Source organism: Onychomys torridus, chromosome 4 (genome assembly GCF_903995425.1).
Source record: "Onychomys torridus chromosome 4, mOncTor1.1, whole genome shotgun sequence".
Taxonomy (NCBI): Eukaryota; Metazoa; Chordata; class Mammalia; order Rodentia; family Cricetidae; genus Onychomys; species Onychomys torridus.
The window spans coordinates 147,020,431-147,039,260 of NC_050446.1; the positions used below are offsets into that span (position 1 = coordinate 147,020,431).

General features: G+C 44.8%; 1 long non-coding RNA gene across 1 annotated transcript; it reads left to right on the plus strand.

Moving 5' to 3' along the window:
• The first annotated feature begins 209 nt into the window (after positions 1–209).
• On the plus strand, positions 210–13,356 carry LOC118582743. Its single transcript, XR_004944795.1, has 3 exons — positions 210–487; positions 2,667–2,773; positions 12,915–13,356. It is a non-coding gene; the product is annotated as an uncharacterized LOC118582743 (long non-coding RNA).
• The last annotated feature ends 5,474 nt before the right edge of the window (positions 13,357–18,830 follow it).

Here is an 18,830-nt window from a genome sequence, read left to right on the forward strand (position 1 = left end):
TACGTAAACCACCCAGATTAAAATCTAAATTTCAAGAAAATGGGCTGCGAAGGAAGCGGTTGGGCATCCGACAAACTCTCAGCTGAACTCTAAAGCCGGGGCTGGGACTGTGCCTTCCCAAATCTTTTCTTAGGCAAGAGGTCCCAACAGTCCGCGTGGGGCTCGCGTGTTTCTTAAGAGTGGCTAGAGAGTCCCCCATCCCCCAAGCCCAGACGCACCAGGAGCCTGGTGAACCATTCTGGGCTGTCAAAACACAAGGCTCCGTGCTCAATCCCAATAACTCGAGTGATGATTAATGAGCGGCTTGATCATTTTAATATCTCATGTGATTAAATTATAAGGCGTGGGGGAGGGGAGCTCCGCACACTCCCGACCGCGGTGGGGGACACGGATCAGCCAGCGAGTACCGGCAGCGCTCGAGCGGTGCACTCCTGCTTCGAACGTCGCCTGGTGTGGCTCCGACACCGTGGGTCGGCGCCTTCTCAAGGTCAGTGGGTCTAGGGAAGGGAGGGAGGAGGAACTCAGGTGGGGGAAGGGGTCGCTTGCCATGGGGAGGGGAGTTGTGGACAGTCTACAGCGTTGGTCAAAGCCGCCCACTCTTCCCGCAGCAAAGCGGCTGGTTGCAGGAAAACAGCTTCAGGCAGGGGACTGTCAGATCCTAAATCTCCTTCCTTTTGCCGCAGTCTAGGGTGTTGCTAGGGCTACAACGTCCCTGGAAAGAAGGGACTCGGGGCCTGGAGCTCTTCTGGGTCTCCACCTGCCCCGGCCCCCACGCACTTGGACCTTGAGTGGCTTTTCCTGCACTCAGGCCTGGTGACCGTCGGTTGGAGCACCCAAAGCCACTCTTCCTGGGCCCGCAGACCCTGGCCCAATCCAGTGCCCAGTAGCGTTAACATCAGCCGGGTGTTCAATCCGGAAGGTGTGCACAACCACCCCAACGTACCGAGGTGTACAACGTACCGGGATGCGTAGAGACTCCAACAAAATTATGACTGGGGGTTTCTAATTGTTTGGGGAGACGGAGCCGAAATCGTGGGGGGAAACGGGCTCCTTTCAAAAGAGGTTCAGCTGAGATTCGGGTGTGACTACCACTTACTTCCGAAGAAGAGCCAGCGCAGAGCCGAGCTAAGTAAAAGGGCGGGGGCTGTCCCTCGGCCCAGGCTGCAGCTACACAGTTCCTCCTGGGAAGGCAGGACCGCAGCCTCAGAAGGGTCCTGAGAGGCAGCCGGTGGGACATTGTATCACCATATTTTAGGCTTTACCATTCAGCCAGGGGTGGGCAGGCTCACTAGAGCAGACCCTAAGAAACTGCACCACAGAGATTTGTTAAGCGCCAAAGTAGAAAGGTAAAAATTAAAGCGCTGTGTCCAGAGCTGCAGAGGGCCTCTAACTATGCTGAATTTGTCAGCCCAGAAATGGTATCCAGGCGGGGAACCGAGGGTGGAAACCAAGATAGCTCCTTTCATTCAAGCCTGGAGAAGGGCGAGACTCTGGGAATAGCACGTTGCTGTCCCGGGCTTTGGGCCTCAGATGCGGTGGCTGCATCTTTCTCCTTCAGGGAAAAAATCGGAAGCTTTCTAGGGCAGCTCCTTGGATATAGAAAAATCACACCACCATCCCCACACCTAATTTCTTTAAGCATTGGAAAATAGCACCAAGGAGGGGAGAAAATCACTAATAACTAAGCACGCCTGTAAATAGAAGTCACAATATAGAAAAGTGTGCATATGCATGTATGTATATGTATGTCTCTCTTATTGTGAGTGCACATGTTTATACAACACATCATATATACTTAAAGAACATGAAAAGAAACCTACCCATCTGGAGCAGAAGCAAGCCCCCTCTACACTGGTGTTAAGAGAGTTGGCCTCCAAGTTAACAGATGTAGACTTTGACTACAATTTCAGGATATTCTTCCTTAGGGAAGAAAAAATTCTGAAGGGGGGAGGGGTGAAAGGGGAAGCCAGGAAGCTGCTTTGGTCCTTGGGCTTAAGTAGCTTAAAACCTGGATGGATCTTCCTTCCAAGGCCGCTCCTTCTGCTGCCCCACTCAGGCTCTAAAGAGGCCACTCCCCTCAAGGTATATTCGCAATAATTAAGGAGGGTTTATGGTCAAAGCTGTCAGTAGATTAGGCAGAATGCCGAAGAAGGGCAGGCCCAGAATATTGCCTTTGTCTGACTCTGGGGTACTGACACATCCTAAGGCCAACAAGTAGTTTCCAGCCTGTCAAGTTTGTTCCAGTTCCTGAACCCCTTCCTACCATTTGTTTCATGTTGGTACTTTTTTCCAGCTAATCCTATATGAGGTTTTATGGGAAACAGTGGCTTGGACCTACAGAGAATAATTTCTAGAGTCCGATGCCAGCCTTTCTCTACCTACAAGGCTATAACGCACTATTGCTTAACTATGCCAGGGCCTGGTGGGAAGCCAGGCCTTTCTCAGGAACTAATATGGGCTGGGAGAGACTCAATAGGGAGAGCCCTAGACAGAACTTGCCTTGGAAAGAACTACTCTGTGTTTTCAATATTCACTTGGAGCAGGGCGGTGGAAACATGGCCAAACGGGTTTTGTTTCCCAGGTTATCTGCTGACTCAATGATGCCGAGATACTAAGGATCCCTAAAGTTTCGAAAGGAGAGTTAGTTTTATTCTCTTATCCCCAAGATCACTTCAGTTTGATGATGTTTGAGATCGACAGTTTGAGATCTGCAGAACAGCTTTCCAAACCGGCGGCCGGCGCAACCGGCGGTATTGTTCCGCAGGACTTGCCGGTAAGCGATCTAGAGGGACCTCTGCTTCCACCGGAGCACGAGTTGGTGTGCATTGATTTCACCCCTCACTCTCCGCCCTGCTGCCCAACATCATTTAGGCCAAGATCGGGTATAATGGAAAACACCATCAGCAGACAATTACCCTTTCAGAGGATTCACTTCTCCTCGCAGACACTGTTATTTGAGAAATAGGATCATTTGATTTCATATTGCACTAAATAACACCCAGCCGGTTCAAATTGCCAGCTTCTTAAAAACCGCCCATTGGAATAAATTGCAATGGCCTCTTTTGCTTTTCAGGCCAATACTGTGGGTACCGGGCAGAAGTTACAAAAATAACTATAAAGCCAACCCTGAGCAGTAGACACCGTGCTCCCCCGCCCCACCCCCACGCCCAAATTTGAAATGGCTCAACCACTTGACTTTGGAATTAAAATGCACAGTTTCAGTCACCCAGGAAGCGCTTCGAACCACAAAGTGCACTAGTGTTCATCAGAGGAAGATGGTGTGGTGCAGAAGACAACCAGTTCTGTCTGTCCTGCTAGGTTGCCTTGCATGGTTAGCGTGCTTGAGAACTGTTGCGGGTCTAGGCTTTTACTACCCCTCCTGAGCCTTTCCGGTTCTCCGGGTCTCTCATTCCCAGAGCCAAGTGCCCCCACTGCGGACACCGCGGGTACAACCACACGCCCTCGGCACTGCTCCTTCTTCCTTCGCAGTTAGAGCCAGTTGGGGGTCTACGACCCCAAGAGTCCGCCTACATGGCAGAGGGGGAAGCTGCATTGGAGCATCGGCGTCTAGCGGAGTGGGAGAGCCGAGAGGACCGGAAGCCCCAAGTTCACTGCGCACGCACCACCCCAGACATTTTAGGAAATATTAAGCCCTCTGAGGTTGACCATTTTGCTATGGTTTAATTGACACTGTTCAACTGAGTGGCAATAGTTCTGCTGGTGGGGGTGATCCATCCCCACCCCGTGCGCTTATAAAAGTTGGGTCCTTGGTTCTTGGCTCCTTCACGCTAAGAGAGTGTGTTTAAGACACATAGAGTTTTGGCGAATCTGTCCTTTGGAGCCTTTCTTTGTTAGATTTGTGTCGATATACTTCAGGAAGGAGGATTAGATTTTTTTCTCTTCTAGATAAACTGAAGGCAGGATCCCGGAGCTCTCCCTGATGCACCCCCATTGCCCGCAGAAGCAAGGAGGAACCTTTTGCAGGGCAGTTAGAAAGGGCCCTTCTTAGTGACCTGCCTTTCCCTTTTGGTGGAAATGGGAGGAGCCTGGGAGAAGGAAGTTGTAGGCCCTTCTGGACTGTTCTGGAGTATCTAGTTCCTCCCTGTTGGGCAGGCACTTGGGGCAGGGTTGGCGGTACCTGGGAAAACGTGGGCTGTCTACCTAAGATTCCTAAGATGGGTTGTTGGGAGAGCAGAAGACTTCACTGTGCTCTCCTCATTCTGCACTTGGCCTTGTCCTGAGAACCCTTAGCCTTGCTTCTCCATAGCATTCTGTCAGGTTGCTTTTCTTCCTCATCAATAAAAGTCTACCCAGGAGGCCCAAGGTGCCCAAATAAAAATCTGGGCAATGAGCCTTGGATGCTTCCCTCTGGAAATGGGGAGAAAACCGTGGGGCTCAGTTTCCCACACTACCAGATCTGGCCTTGCGGTATCCGGATCCAAGGCAGGCCTGGGACCGACCAATGAATGGATCCCAGGGAGAGTTCTGGCGCCTGCTGTATACCATCGTTAACACTAAGACGGTCGTGCAGGCCCTGGCGCCTCACTTCGCCCACCCCAAGAGCCTCCTGCCCAGCCGCCCTCAATTGGAGTAACCCATTTCAACTCCCCATCTCTTCTGGATGGACTACACAACCCAAGAACAATTTTTTCCCCAAGTGCTAAGGCCACAAGGACAGTTTTCCTAAGAGAGGCTGGAACACAGCGATTAAATTCCGAGGTTCAGGAAAAGCAGGTCTTAAGGCGATCCAAAGTTCACTGCCTGTGCAAACCGAACCCCAGAGCTTGTGTTGGAACAGCTGCGTGCGGCCACTGGCCCAGGCTGCTTGCTGGGCATCGGACTGCTCCCCGGGGGACCCAGAGGACACGCCCGGGAGGATGTGGAAGGATCTTTCTCTCCACACATGCCTTTGACACTCTCCTCTCACGCCAGAGTCCAGAGAATTAGGGTCGACCTGCGACACCAGCTGGGGAAGTCGTGCCCGCCCCGTCCAGGCCTGTGAGCCTAGGTGAGGGCAGTGGGACAGCTGTCGCGGCTCCAGTTGCTTTGGGGAGTGGCTAAGTAGGTCAGCCCCTTGGCCCACTATTACCGCCCCCACCCCCCGCGCGGTCGCTCGCGTGTCAGGGCCGGTCCCCGTGCCACCCTCTCTCGCGCGTTGTCCCTCCAAGTCGCAGCATTTACCAGCGCGTTTTGTCCCGCAGTTGGATTCCAGGCCGAGGGGCTGTAACCGTGCTCTCCTCCGACGGACGCTAATCAAGTAATTTCCCCATCCCAGTCCCATCAAATTGCTCTTTAGCTGTTGAACCGCGGAGTTTTGCTCATCCTTTCACATGCTAATCACGCCCATTCAACGGCTCTCCGTGGGGCTGTTTGTCGCGGGATAAATCTCCTTGTTTGCCCGCTGCATGATTAATTGATATTGTTGTCTGGCTTTTGTGGGTACTGCTAGGAGCTGAAAGGCGACGCGTCGTGGCTGCGCCGGGGGCCGCTGGCGACATCTTCGGGCTGCGAAGGTCCCCGCAAGGTCGGGCCAGGGCTGATGACATTATGCGCCCGATTTGGTTTTCCTTATTAGAACGATGATGAAAGACTTGGAGACCCCAGTCTTTACAGCCCACCACCAGCGCGCAGAAATCACACAGCGTTTAAGCCACAAGCGCAGACAAAGCCCTGGCATTTGCTCAATTCAGGGAAACGAATTGGGTGTCCACGCAGGAAACAATTATATCTTATTTCGGCCCACCCGGGATTTCAGTGGAGTTGAATGTGGGAGTGCCTCGTAGAGGTTTGGGTTCTCAAACAATTTTTTTTTTTTTAAGTGTTTTTGATTGAGGGCAGTAAGAGAAAACAATTAAACAGTAAAGGGAACCACCGATGTTGCAGGCAGCGGTCCCGCAAACGCCCACGCAAAGGCGCCTGGGCGCTGGATACTGTGTTTGTGGATTTGCAGAAGGACGCTGTTCTGTCCCTGCCTTGCCATCCACCACCAAGGTCCGCCGGGACGTGAGCACTAAGGCTCCGATCACTCTGCAAATTCACATTTTATTCGAGTACTGGTGCTGTATTTTTTTTTTTTTTTTTTGCCTCCGGTAGATATGCAACCAAATTTCCAAATTCCTCTGCCCCCTCTGCTCCCCTCCTCTGCGCCCTGGGGTTTTATCCTCCACAGACATCCCTAAAACTTGGATATTCAATTAAACAATTCCAGCTACGCAGAGCTCCTACGGTTTGCTTATTGCAAATATTTCCTTTTTCGAGTTCTTAAAAGAAAAAAAAAAAGCAAAGTAAAGAAAAGAAACTGTCGCCTTCGCTTTCACTGAGCGCGGGGTAATTGATAGGCGCCATCAGAGGTCAGAATTTGCATAAGAATTAAGAGCAGTAAATTAATTTAATATTCCGTGCACATCTCCAATTATTCCTGAAGACCTTTGTCTCCGCGGCTGCCAGAGAGGGGATTCAGCTGCTCTTCAACCAAACAACATCTGTGCGGTTAATAATTTGATAAACAGCTCATACAAATAGTTTCTGAATTATCTGGCTGCCCAATGACTATTCAGTTTGGAAACGTTTTGGCAGGGTCTCCTGAAGTCCTCGGAGGGGCTCAGGCTCCCGCCCGGAAAAATATCCCATCTTTTAAACATCAGCAGAAGACAATGTGTAAAATAAGTCATTATTGAGTAATAATACTAACCCTCAAAAAAAAAAAAAAAAAAAAAGACACAGCAGACACAGCCTGGGTGTTCAGAGTTAGGGCAGGTCGTCTATTAGAGACAGGCTAGAGGCTGGATAGTGAAGATATACTGTGTGTGTAGGAAAGATGGGGTGTTGGGGAGACTGAAGAGAGGTGCAGGATGCTTCATTTAACCTTGTTACAATTGCATGACTGGACTTGTACATTAAAAAAATACTCAAGAATTTTTGGGGGATAATGGACCAGAAAACTAAGATGTTGGGGAGGAGCAGATGGAGATTAATTTTCTACTATGTTGCTTCTGGTTATCTTTAATTTTTCTTTCTACAGACAAGTGTTATTTATTTTAAAAAAGCATACAAAAGTTTGGGGACTGGAAAGTAAGTTACATTGGCTCCTCTAGGCTTTGATGGATTTGTCTCTGGATTTGTCACTATGCTCCTCTTTGGACACACCCCCTCCTTCCCACCATGATTCACCCACCAGTATCATGAAAACAGCTTCTCACAAAGCCCAGGTATGTACAAGACAGATGGAGAGGGCCCCCCGGCAAAGCTTCCAGTTGGCCCAGCTAGAGAAACAGCCATAATAAGATGATGCTGTCCTATGTCAAACCCGGCCTGAATTTAGACACTAACCCCTCACTGTTACACTGAAGATGTCATGGCTGTCATTATGTCCTATTATCTTCCTGCCACCCTTAGCAAAGCCTCTTCCTGATACAAAGTCTAGAAAGGAACCATTTGATCTTGAATGAAACTCAGACTGCTCTAATTCCTGCAACCTGTGCATTGCGGCTGTTTACTACCAATCTGTATTTACTCTGGAATTGTTCTGCAGTGACTTCAATCTAACAGGGTGTTCCACCAGAGTCTTTATCTCTGTCTATACATTTCCATATGTTTGATGTACACACCTCATACATTTAGTGTTCCTCTTTCTATTTCCCACACTGCTGACAGTCTAAGTACTTGAAGCCACTGAAAACTACCCAGAAGTTCTGAGCAGTGTCGAGGCAGGAATATGATAGACTTTATCCTTCTACTCTGACGAGCCCCTGGTAGCATTGAGCTTTAAAGGCAGGCAGACCCTTCAGGCTATCGGCCCAAATATACAACTTTACAATGAATACAATGCTTGCCTGGGCTCCAGTGAAGAATTACTTTTCGAGAAAAGAAGTCATTGTGTCACACAAATAGGACAATAGTATTTCTACTAAGCACATTTATTTCTATTTTAAACATTTTTTCCCTTATATTTCATTAGGTTTCTCTACAGAGCTGTAGATACGGAGGGGTCTTGCAGGCTTTTATATGCATACAAATCATCTTGGTTATTTATAACTGGGGGGTATCTGCCTATATCTTTTTATTAATTTCTGACTTTGATTCAGACTCCTAGTCAGCCAGAGTGATTTGAAAACATTTCTTTTCTTAAATGGAGCATTACCAATTCTTTGGGGAGTCATTCTAATTTTAAATACCAACATATTCAACTGCTTAATCTCCAGCTCTGATGCTACTCATTTTTATGTTCACAACCTACCCACTTTGGATTCTTTTATACTTCATATTTATCTTCCTTACATGTGTTTGACTAATTTTTTTAAAGCAGTGTGGGCAGAAAAATGGTTAGTAAATAAGAAGGCAGATGACTGATTACATTTTTGAATCTGTAAGTAAAGACACAAAACATGAAAAGTTGAGATTCTTTTCCTACTAATGAAATCCTATTCAGAAAAGCTTTCTAGACACCATTGAAGTTAATGAGTTTGAAAGGCTTGTCCTCATAAATGTTTGGCTCTTTGGTGATGAAACGTGTATTGCCATCTGCCTGTTGATTTAGAGGGAGGTTTGAGTAGAACCAGAACTTGGTCCAGTATGTTTATAGGTAACCAACTTCCTGCGTAGAGTTCTAGTCAGAGGTAACTCTTTCTCCTCACGTTCATGAGCACTTGAAAATATTGGGGCTGTTGTAATGAGTGGTATTTGGTGACTTAAAGGAGAAAACTCTTGGGGTTCACAAGATATCTCAGCAGATAAAGGCACTTGCCACCAAGCCTGACCACCTGAGTTCCAATCCCCAAACCACATGTGAGAGAAAGAGAGAATTGACTCCCACAAATTGTCCTCTGACCTCCACACAAATGCCACAGCACACATGCTCTCTTTGTCTCTTTCTCTAAATGAATGAATGAGTGAATGAGTATAGTTTAAAATAAAAAAAATTTAAAGAGCACAAATTTGATAATTACTTACCAAAGTTGGAAAAGGAAATATATGCCTATGGCTTAGGGAAAGTTTAATGGCCAGGAGGCCGAATAATGATTTAAAGATTCAGCATGTTCTTTACTTAGATAAAAGATGTTCCCCCAGTCCTGGAAAGCAAACCTATGCTCTTTAAGATACAGTAGACTAGGATTTCTTTCTTTCTTTCTTTCTTCTTTGAAAGCTACAAATAGCGTATAATCACGAAATTTTTCTTATAAACAAATTATTCTAAATTATTTGCTTCTGTTTACATGAGTAAATACAATTTTTATATATGTGGCCAGCTTAACACTCAAAATTTATAAAACTTTGAGTTTAAAAAATGTAGACATACAGAAAAGTTATGGACAGGATCACCTAACTAAAGTGGTCAGTTCTCATTGTCTCCTATTTTCATACCTAAATGAACTATGTTAGCTACATAAATTCTCCACCTATGATACTGGTTCAAAAGGATGCATCTTTGTGGGCTTTGGATGTTTGGAAACCACAGAAGCAAGCCCGGGTTCTCCGGAAATGAGAGAAATCAAAAGTTTCTGGTCACCAAGGACGTCTGCTAGATCCCTGGTTCTTTCCCATTTTATCCTGACCAGGGTTATAGTTATACAGGTCCAGCTTTACTCTTCAGGGGCTCCCTTCACATCACTGTGACTGTAGCTTTGTAAACTTGTTAACAAAGGTTCTGAGTAAGTCTATAGAGCCCCTTGGTAAAAGGGTACCATTGAAAGAATCTATGCCAAGAGCCAAGGCTAACATGGCTCTGCTTAAAAGGAAGAGTCATGGGTAATAGGTATCTTTGAGTTTCCTTTGTTGCTTGAGTTGCTCTCAAAGTCTGATCCAGTAAACCTGACCCAAGAAGTAGTTCAGGAGTGTGTTCTGCTTTACTGACTCTGTGATGAGGGGAGAGAGATCTATATAATACCAGATCCACCAACATGGCATTTGAGACTTTCTATAGCAGGCCTGGAATCAAAGTGAAATACAAAGGAAAAGTTGTGGGCAGAGAAGCTCATGGTTCTGCTTGTTCACTCACTAACTGCAGACACTTGAGTAATTGCCTAATTTCCTATGTCATAGACTACAAGCCTGCCACATTTACCATTAATTTTCTTCTTGTAGTATATACATGGCCATCCAGCTGAACTGTATAGCTTAGTGTCTTTTGCAGCTATATATGGCCCAGGAGACTATGTTCTCGCCAATGAGACATAAGCAAATTGTTGTGCATGCTTGTTATCTCACGTATACCTCTCTCTTTCTTCTTACTGTTTGGGGATGACATAATAGAAGCTCGGGGTCCCATGCTGTCTTCCTGGATCAGAGTCATCTCTTTTACTCTGGAATATCATGTGAGGAGGAAGAAATTTCTATTTTGATTTAAAACTTTCATAGTTTTATGGCATATATTCAGAGCAATCTTCTTCCTAGCTTTGATCTTCTTCTTCTTCCTCTTCTTCTTCTTTTTGGTTTTTTGAGACAGAGTTTCTCTGTTTTGTTTTGGTGCCTGTCCTGGATCTTGTCTGTAGCCCAGGCTGGCCTCGAACTCATAGAGATCTGTCTGTCTCTGTTTCCCGAATGCTGGGGTTAAAGGTGTATGCCACCGCTGCCCAGCTTAGCTTTGTTTTTCTTAACTAGGGAATGAGAATATACTGGTTCTGATTTCTTCAAAAGCAAGCACTGTTGTAGAAGGTGATCACAGAAAACAGCATGGGAAGAAAGGCAGCTTTCTGGTATCAGGAAAGAGATATGAGCCCATATGAGTTGGAGTGTGTATGCTCCAATCACCCTCTGTCTTTAGCTGAAGGCTATTCTTTGTGAGCATGACTTCCCCAACAAGATTAGCTTCAGAAGGGGAAACCAAGGTGCTGATGGTTGGCCACTGAACTGCTACACACTAATGTGGAAAAGTGAAGGACTACAGACAGAACACTGTATAGCACCTACCACAGAGGACTTTGGATAAGTGTTCTCAAGATCTTTTAGCAGGAATCTTAAAAGTTCTTATTAATAAAAACAAACCCAAGGCCAGTTATTGGGGTGAATGCTGGAAGATCAGAGAAGCAGAACAAACCACAGCTACCTCACCTCACCAGTTCCTTAGCTGGTCTTGTTTCCTCAGACTGCAAGCTTCTCAGTCCTCATGCACATGAATCTCCGCTGAACTGTGCTGCTCCAAAGCCTGAATGCTTAACCAGCCAAACGCTTAACCAGTCAATATGCTTCTAGTTTCTGGTCTTCATGCCTTTCATATCTTTCTACTTTCTGCTGTCACTCCCTGAGATTAAAGGCTGGATTTTTGGGATTAAAGGCGTGTGTCACCATGCCTGGCTGTTTCTAATGTGTCCTTGAACTCAGAGATCCAGAGGTATTTCTGTCTCTGAAATGCTAGGATTAAAGGCGTGTGCTACCACTGCCTATCCTCAAGTTTAATATTGTGGCCGTCCTGTTCTCTTACCCCAGATAAGTTTATTTCAATGAACACACTATATTTTGGGGAACACAATACCACCACAAGATCTGCTTCCTGTATTAAAGTTATTTGGGTTCAACATTAATGTATATTCTTCTAGCTGCCCATCCTCCAGATAGACTAGTTTGCAAACTTAAGAGTTTCTTATACGACTTTGTTCTTATTTTTCTTCTGTCTTTTCATGGGAAATCAGTTACTTACTCTTGAATTGCCTTTAATGCTGAATCACTTGTCTATTGCTTTTTAACCAACCACTATGACTTCATGGATTAAAGTAATACTTTCTGTGGGTCAGAAATCTAGGCAGAACTTGCTGGGCATTTCTTCATGGAGGGTCGGCGTTTGTATAGAAATTCCAAGATTACCTCTCATTCCCCAGAGCCTGTATTCATACAGCTTCTAATTATCCTATGGCCTAACAGAGACATCTCACCTACATAGCAACTAGATTGTAAGAGAAAGGAAATGGGAAATGTAGTTCTTTTAAAGCCAGACAGTCCAAGGTCCAGAAAATGTTACTCTGGTCTCATTCTTTAGGTCAAAATAGTAAAAAAGTTGGTCTAGATTAAAGATAAATTGGCTCCACTCCCTGGATGGAAGGAGTTTCATGAGATGGAAGGAACCTGGGTACTGTCCACCTTGCCCTTGCCTCCCTATTTACACTTATTCCAATCCCTAGGACACATTTCTATCCTGTATCATATAGGAAGCCATTTCCATTATGTTAGTCCACAAAAGTCTTCCAGTCAATGTCCCCCACCCAAACCATTAAGGTATTTATCAGCTGTACTTATTGAGTCTTCCTTAATTATTTATTGTCTTGTGAGATTCTTTGTCACAACTTACTGTTGATCTTCCAGGACAGAAAATGGAGGTTAGCATTCCAAGTACACTTTGAACAGTTAAAATCATATGGTGGATTCTTCCTGAATATTTGTACACATATAAAGGACACAACATGAGAGCCAGGCAGAGAGAGTGTATTAACATCTAGAGCAGTAAAACTCATTTCTAGTATCTTATTCTAGAGTATTCAACTACATTCTAAAATTAGGTATTTTTAAAAATCCTCCTAGCATAAATGAGACCTGGATGACACACATAAATCTAATGCAGAAATGCATCACCTGAAAGGCCCAAACTTCTTCCCAGATAACTAGCAGCCCCACCATGATGTTCTATCCCCTGCTCAAGCATTAGCCTTTTAAAAAAATTTAAATAACTGTTGGAGAGAAAACTGGGTCAGAGTGACTGGCAGTGGTGTCGCTTGCCTTTAATCTCAGCACTCAGGAGGCAAAGGCAAGCAGATCTCTGTGAGTTCAAGGCCAGCCTGGTCTACAGAGTGAGTTTCAGGACAGGCTCCAAAGCTACACAGAGAAACCCTGACTGGGAAAAAAAAATGGGTCAGGGAGGGTATAACTTTAAATATCTGTGTCTTTGTGTTAATTAACTGATGATAACAATGTTTCTCTTTCTCTTACAGAAGAAAGTAGAGCCAGAACAATGTTCTGGAAGATCACAGGTTACTGGCGCTGAGGAATGGAGAACTGAGAATGAGGTATTCCCATGGACGACTCATCTCCCTTCACTTCAGTCTGGCTGCTGGTCCAGGAGACATACCAAATTATTTATTATCCTGGGCAGTAGAAAGTAGCACCTAAGCCCATGGGAAGTAGAGAAACAAAGAAATAAGAACCTAGGGAAGATTTCAGAACAAATGAAGACGTTTGTGTGGCTTGGCAGTCAGTTGATGGCTATCCCTCAAGTCTTTGGACTCTAGTTTCCTATGCTGTGATTCAACTCTTAATCATGAGGTTTCCAAAGATAGAGTATGTCTGTGGGAAAATGGGCCATCATGTCTCTAGGATGTACACAGGGCTTCTCTCCCACCTCTTTCTTTTCCACACTTTCCTTCCTTCCTTCCTTCCTTCCTTCCTTCTTTCCTTCCTTCCTTCCTTCCTTCCTTCCTTCTCTCTCTCTCTCTCTCTCTCTCTCTCTCTCTCTCTCTCTCTCTCCCTTCCTTTCCTTCTTCTCCTCCTTCTCCTTCTCCTCCTCGTCCTCGTCCTCTTTTTGGTACCATCACCAATGGAAGCTCTGCAGACTACTGGGATGACCAAAAGTGCCAAAGATTGACAAGGCCTCCTCAGTTGATCCTACTGACTAGGGTTGGGAATATTTATGTAGTTCCTTGACCATGATCTTCCTGCTAATTCCACCCACTTTCTAAGTAAATGGCTTGAACAATCAATTAATATTGAAAATTTACTGTATCAACCAAAGAGGCATTGCTTCAGCTAATCCCCTGGCTAAGATTATCAGATGAGTCAAAGATGTTGCTGCTGATACACTGATCGTCACAGCTAGCACACCATTTTGTGCACTGACAGCTGGTGTGCAGAAAATGTGCTGTTGGGGGTTCTTGGAAGTTTGTAGTGGATTCTCTGCTCTAAGGAGGCAGAATGCAATAGGGTCTACCAAGGATCACACCCAGGTTTAAATTGCTCTGTCTCTAACTGTGTGATATTGAGCACATTGGAAAACCTCTATTAGATGTGTGAAGACATTTCCTCATCTGAAAAGTGAGGGTAGCCACACTCAACTGACAGGATCATTGAGAGTAAATACACACTGCTTCTAGGCACAAAACTGTATTTAATAAATGACTTTTAAAACAAGGGTCTTCTTTTGTTACTTTCTGATCATTTTACTACATTACTGTGCTTGAGGTCTGTGTGTATACAGGTCCCACCAGAAGAATTATAAGTAGGCATCTGAGGCTCCCAAAGATAGGAAAGAAAACCAAAGTAGGCAGCCTTGGTGGCCATCCAGTTAATTGAGGAGAAACTTTGGTGCCAATTTAGGGGATTCATAAAGCAAACGAAACACTTAAACCATAACAGAGAGGAATTCTGTTTTATGATCAAAATAACAAGCCTGGTATAAAGTTTGGAGTTGTCCCTTTTGCCTAGAAAATTCACTACCCCAATTACATATGACTGAGCACTCTTCCTGCAACATCATTCATTACCCTCTAAGATGATAAAAGAAACCCTTCCCTGTGGATAATCCTGTCTTTTGAGTCACCATTTTTTTTTTTTTTTTTTAATCATTCTCTGAGTCCTACCCACACTGATGTTTGCTCCTCACTGGGAACCTCTGCAAACACTCTCTCTTGTTCCGTCATTATCCCTGGACCAAACTCCCCCTCTGTGCGATCATCCCTTCAGAAACACATTGTGAGCAATCCTTCCTAACATTTCCTTTTCCAAAGGCTATTTGTTGGCTGATGACACTACAGAATTTGCAGTGTGCTTAGATGCCAGCGAAGCAAACATCTCTCCATTGACTCCAATTTACCTGAGGCACTCTGATGAGGTGCCTTTGTTTGTCCTTTTCAGTTAGCCATTTGTCAGAAAGCCAAGACTGAGGTATTTCAGAAAGGACAAAAGGAACTCTATCTCCTTACAAAACTCTCAAAAAATTGGAGAGGGGGGAAAAAGTGGCTGGAGAAAATTAATTTTAAAAAGATAAACCACACACTTATCTGGAGAATTGCAAGAACTGAATGCGCTCAGAGATGTAATCTTTCGGGGGTAGTTATATTCTTGAGTGTCATTTTGATCATTACTGCATGTGTCCATTTCAAGGACGGGTACTTCCAGGAAAAGTAGAGACAAATGTCTTGGAATTTGCTTTTCTGTGTTGCTACTGTGAAAAACTCAGAGCTGGTATGGATAGCAGTCAGAAATGGAAGAGCAACAACCCCTTATATACTATTGGCTTGAGGTGGTTATCAGCGTTTGGCAGTCATTAAATCTCTAACTAGTATTCATAAAAAACGAAAGAAAGTTGTTGCTTCTCAACATGATGATGAAGTTCTGTCCTTAGTCACCAATGGAGGAAAGGAAATCAAGTGTTCTTGCTGAATGCACTCAGAAGCTATGGCTTTATCTCTACTTTTGGAGGTAAAGGGTTTGCACAATCTCTTCACTGAGTTTTTAATCGAGTTGCTATTCCACTCTTCCTTTTATGGAGCCATAGAAGTGTCTGTAATGAAAGATTAAAATGGTCCTGTGCAGTGGTTTGCAGTGACTCTGCCCAAATAAAATATGACAGCTCTCTCGTAGGGCCTATATGCAAGCAGAGGCAGCTTGGGAGCAGGCTGCATTAGACTCTCTGCCGTGCATACTGATTGCAGATTGTATGGGTTTCCTGAATGCTATAAAAAGTGGGGGGTGGGGGGGAGAAGTGGGGGCAGGGAAGAGAGAGAGAGAGAGAGAGAGAGAGAGAGAGAGGGAATTTCTTTTCATAAAATTACTGTGGTCCTCATATACAGCAAGAAATTGAGCAAAGATGTTTATATTTCCTGTAGTAGAGGTAACACACACACACACACACACACACACACACACACACACTCACTCACACACTGACAGGCTAATGGATACTTTCCCAAAGAGTGGTAGAAAGAAGTAGTAAATGGGACTGTGTTGATGCCAGGAGAAGACCCGGGCAAAGATCAAGATACCCAGCAACATATCGGATAACACATAATTGGCGGGTCACAGCCAAATGAGTGTAGTCACGCATCTCTGGGCAGGCCTTTGCTGGCGATAAAGACACTTGTAAACAATTCAGTCCCAGAACATGGCAATAATATGTTGATCCAGCGTGTAATGAGGTGTTCCTGGAATCAATAAGCAGTCATGGAGAGCAGGGAGCAAGGGCAGCGGCTGGCTTTTTGATGACCTTTTCTCACCACCAAGGACCCCATCTCCCCTGAAGAGGACTTTTCTCATTTTGCAGCAAGCTCTGAGTGTCAGAACTTCCATTCGCAGCCAGCAAATGAACAGCCAGGCCCTGCATGCTAATGAAGTCCAGGCTATTTTGCACCTTTTCATCCGCACATTATGCTCTTGACTCTGGAGAAGGTGGGAATTAGGCCGGACCCCAGTGTCAGCCTGCCTGATGGCTCGGCTCCGGAAAACTGGTAATTGAAGCTGATGACTGATGTGAGGGAGGCCTGAATTTGGAAATAAACAGTTTCAAGCACTGCATGTCATTTCTAGAGAGACTGCCGAGAGAATGGAAATGAGCTCCTTTTCTTGAATCTAATGTAGTTTCTCAGCGGGAAAAACAACGTCTTTTAGACAACAATGCCAGTCATTAAGATTTAAATGTTCTGGCGATAATAGACGTACTGGCCTCGGTGTTCACAAACAGCACTTATGTAAATGTCTTTCAACACCCAGATCTACATTTAATCCACGCCCAATAAAATAACTGTGTGGGAAAGCGGAAGCAAATGCGACCGGGAGTCTATAAATATCTTTCATAAGGAGAGAGGGGGAACAAACAAACAAAAACCACTGGCCAGCACATCATCACATGGTTGCACCAGAAGCTGCACTCTACCTGGTCATTTTCTACACATTGTGTTCTCTTTCAAACAACATCCCTACCCTTTCATGTGTAGTCATCCATGTTTTCCAACTATCTGTAGCACCCATGCTATGGGCTCTCCCAGCTTAAGGTAGCAAAAACTTGAAGCTGGACTCCTTTGCTTGCAGTTTTTAGAAAGACATTCCTTCAACAGTGAGTTCTCCTAATATCACCAGACTGTCACAATACCCAGGCAAACGTGGCAAATCATTGTGGTCGATCTTATCCTGCAGCCGAGATGAATTGGACGTTGCTGTATGCAAAAAAGAAAGGCTTGTAACCTGAACACAGGCTTGTGTGTTTTAAGAGGCCTTAAAAAATCATCTTTACTAGACATGCCGCCAGCCCAGTTCTTCCTGTGTAGGTAAAACACCTTCAGGGGAAAAAAAAATTACGAGCCCTGAGAAGAGGAGAGCGAGGACGCTGTTATTCATGGCGGCAGGCTGTCAGGGATTCATGAATAACCATTCCTTTGCGCTTTTCTCGCTTTCTTTCCCTACCAGAAGTGAGGTTTTGATATTTCAGGCCTTTTTCAATTTAATAGTGACATACAGGATTCTCACACGCAGGCTCTGGTTTGTTAGAGGCATCAAGGATATGAGTACAACTTGAGCCTGCTTGGATGTCATTGTCACCTCAGTTTAAAGGTAGCAAACCTATCTCACAAAGGATCAACACTGAATTATTTCAACATTTCAAAAATATAGATAAGTAATGCATTTCTAATAGCGTACTTATGGGGTTCCAGATGGATCAATGAATATTCAGCAATTCTTTGCATAAAATATATAAAACTGAAGAAGAAATAGGTTAAGTATTAAACAGGCATGCACGCACATGTGTGCACAAGCACACACCACACACACACACACACACACACACACATACACACACCACTCACAGTCACCTGCCCTTCCTTATGACAATAGTGCTCCATTGTGACTTTATTCCCATGTCTCAGAGACTCCCAAGTCATAATGGTGGAAAGGGAGAAAATTGAGGTCACCAAAATCTGATAATGACAACTACAGGCTCTCTGAGCATGATGGGAACACATACACTAGGAATTCAATATTCATATAATGATTCCTTCCATGCTCAGAGCAGCACTGATGCTTTTTTGAAAAGCTTGTGTGTACTGTACTTTATCATCGGCCTCTCATTATAAGCTTATGGCACAAAGACAGAGTTATTAGCATTGTAGAAAGGGGGGACAGAGAGAAATCATGTGATTTCTTTCTTTAAAGATCAACAGCAAATACAATTGTCAAGCTAGGATCAGAACTCTCTTTTTAAGCACCTGTCCCACTGTTCTTTTCTATAAACTCACACTTTCCCGACTAGGTATCAGTAAGGATATTTGTGCAGTACTAGCTCATTTCAATGGTCGTTGTTCACAAGGCTTTCATCTCCTGATGCTGTTAGGAGACTGAAATTATTTTCACTTGGAGCCAAGACTTGAGACTCCAACTGTCCTGAAAGAGAATAGCCAGTTTGAGGCCAGTCTGGTCTACATTGTGAGTTCCAGACCAGTCAGAGTTATATGCTGAGATCCTGTCTCAACAACAACAACACAATAATAAAAACAAACAAAACAAAAAAAGAAAAAAGCCAGGGCAAGAGTCTTTACTAGCCACTGATGGGGACTTCTACAACCTCTCATCCCTTTTGTGTGAAGACATGTGTGCCTTTTCTGGGAAGTCTATTTCAATTCACCCCAAATAGGAAGGCAATGGTATGCCAAAGAAGCCATTTGTCTAAGTCCGGTTTGATGAGCCAGTGCGTTTGGAGGGGACGGAGTATCTGGGAGAGTGAATCAGATAACGGCATTACCAAAAAAAGCTACGCCTTTGTAGCGAAATCCACAGCACACCTTAGCATGGGTGACGACTCGTGAAAATTGAATCTCCGGAGTCCCCCATCTCCAGTCACCTTCCACCTTCTGTCTACTTTAACA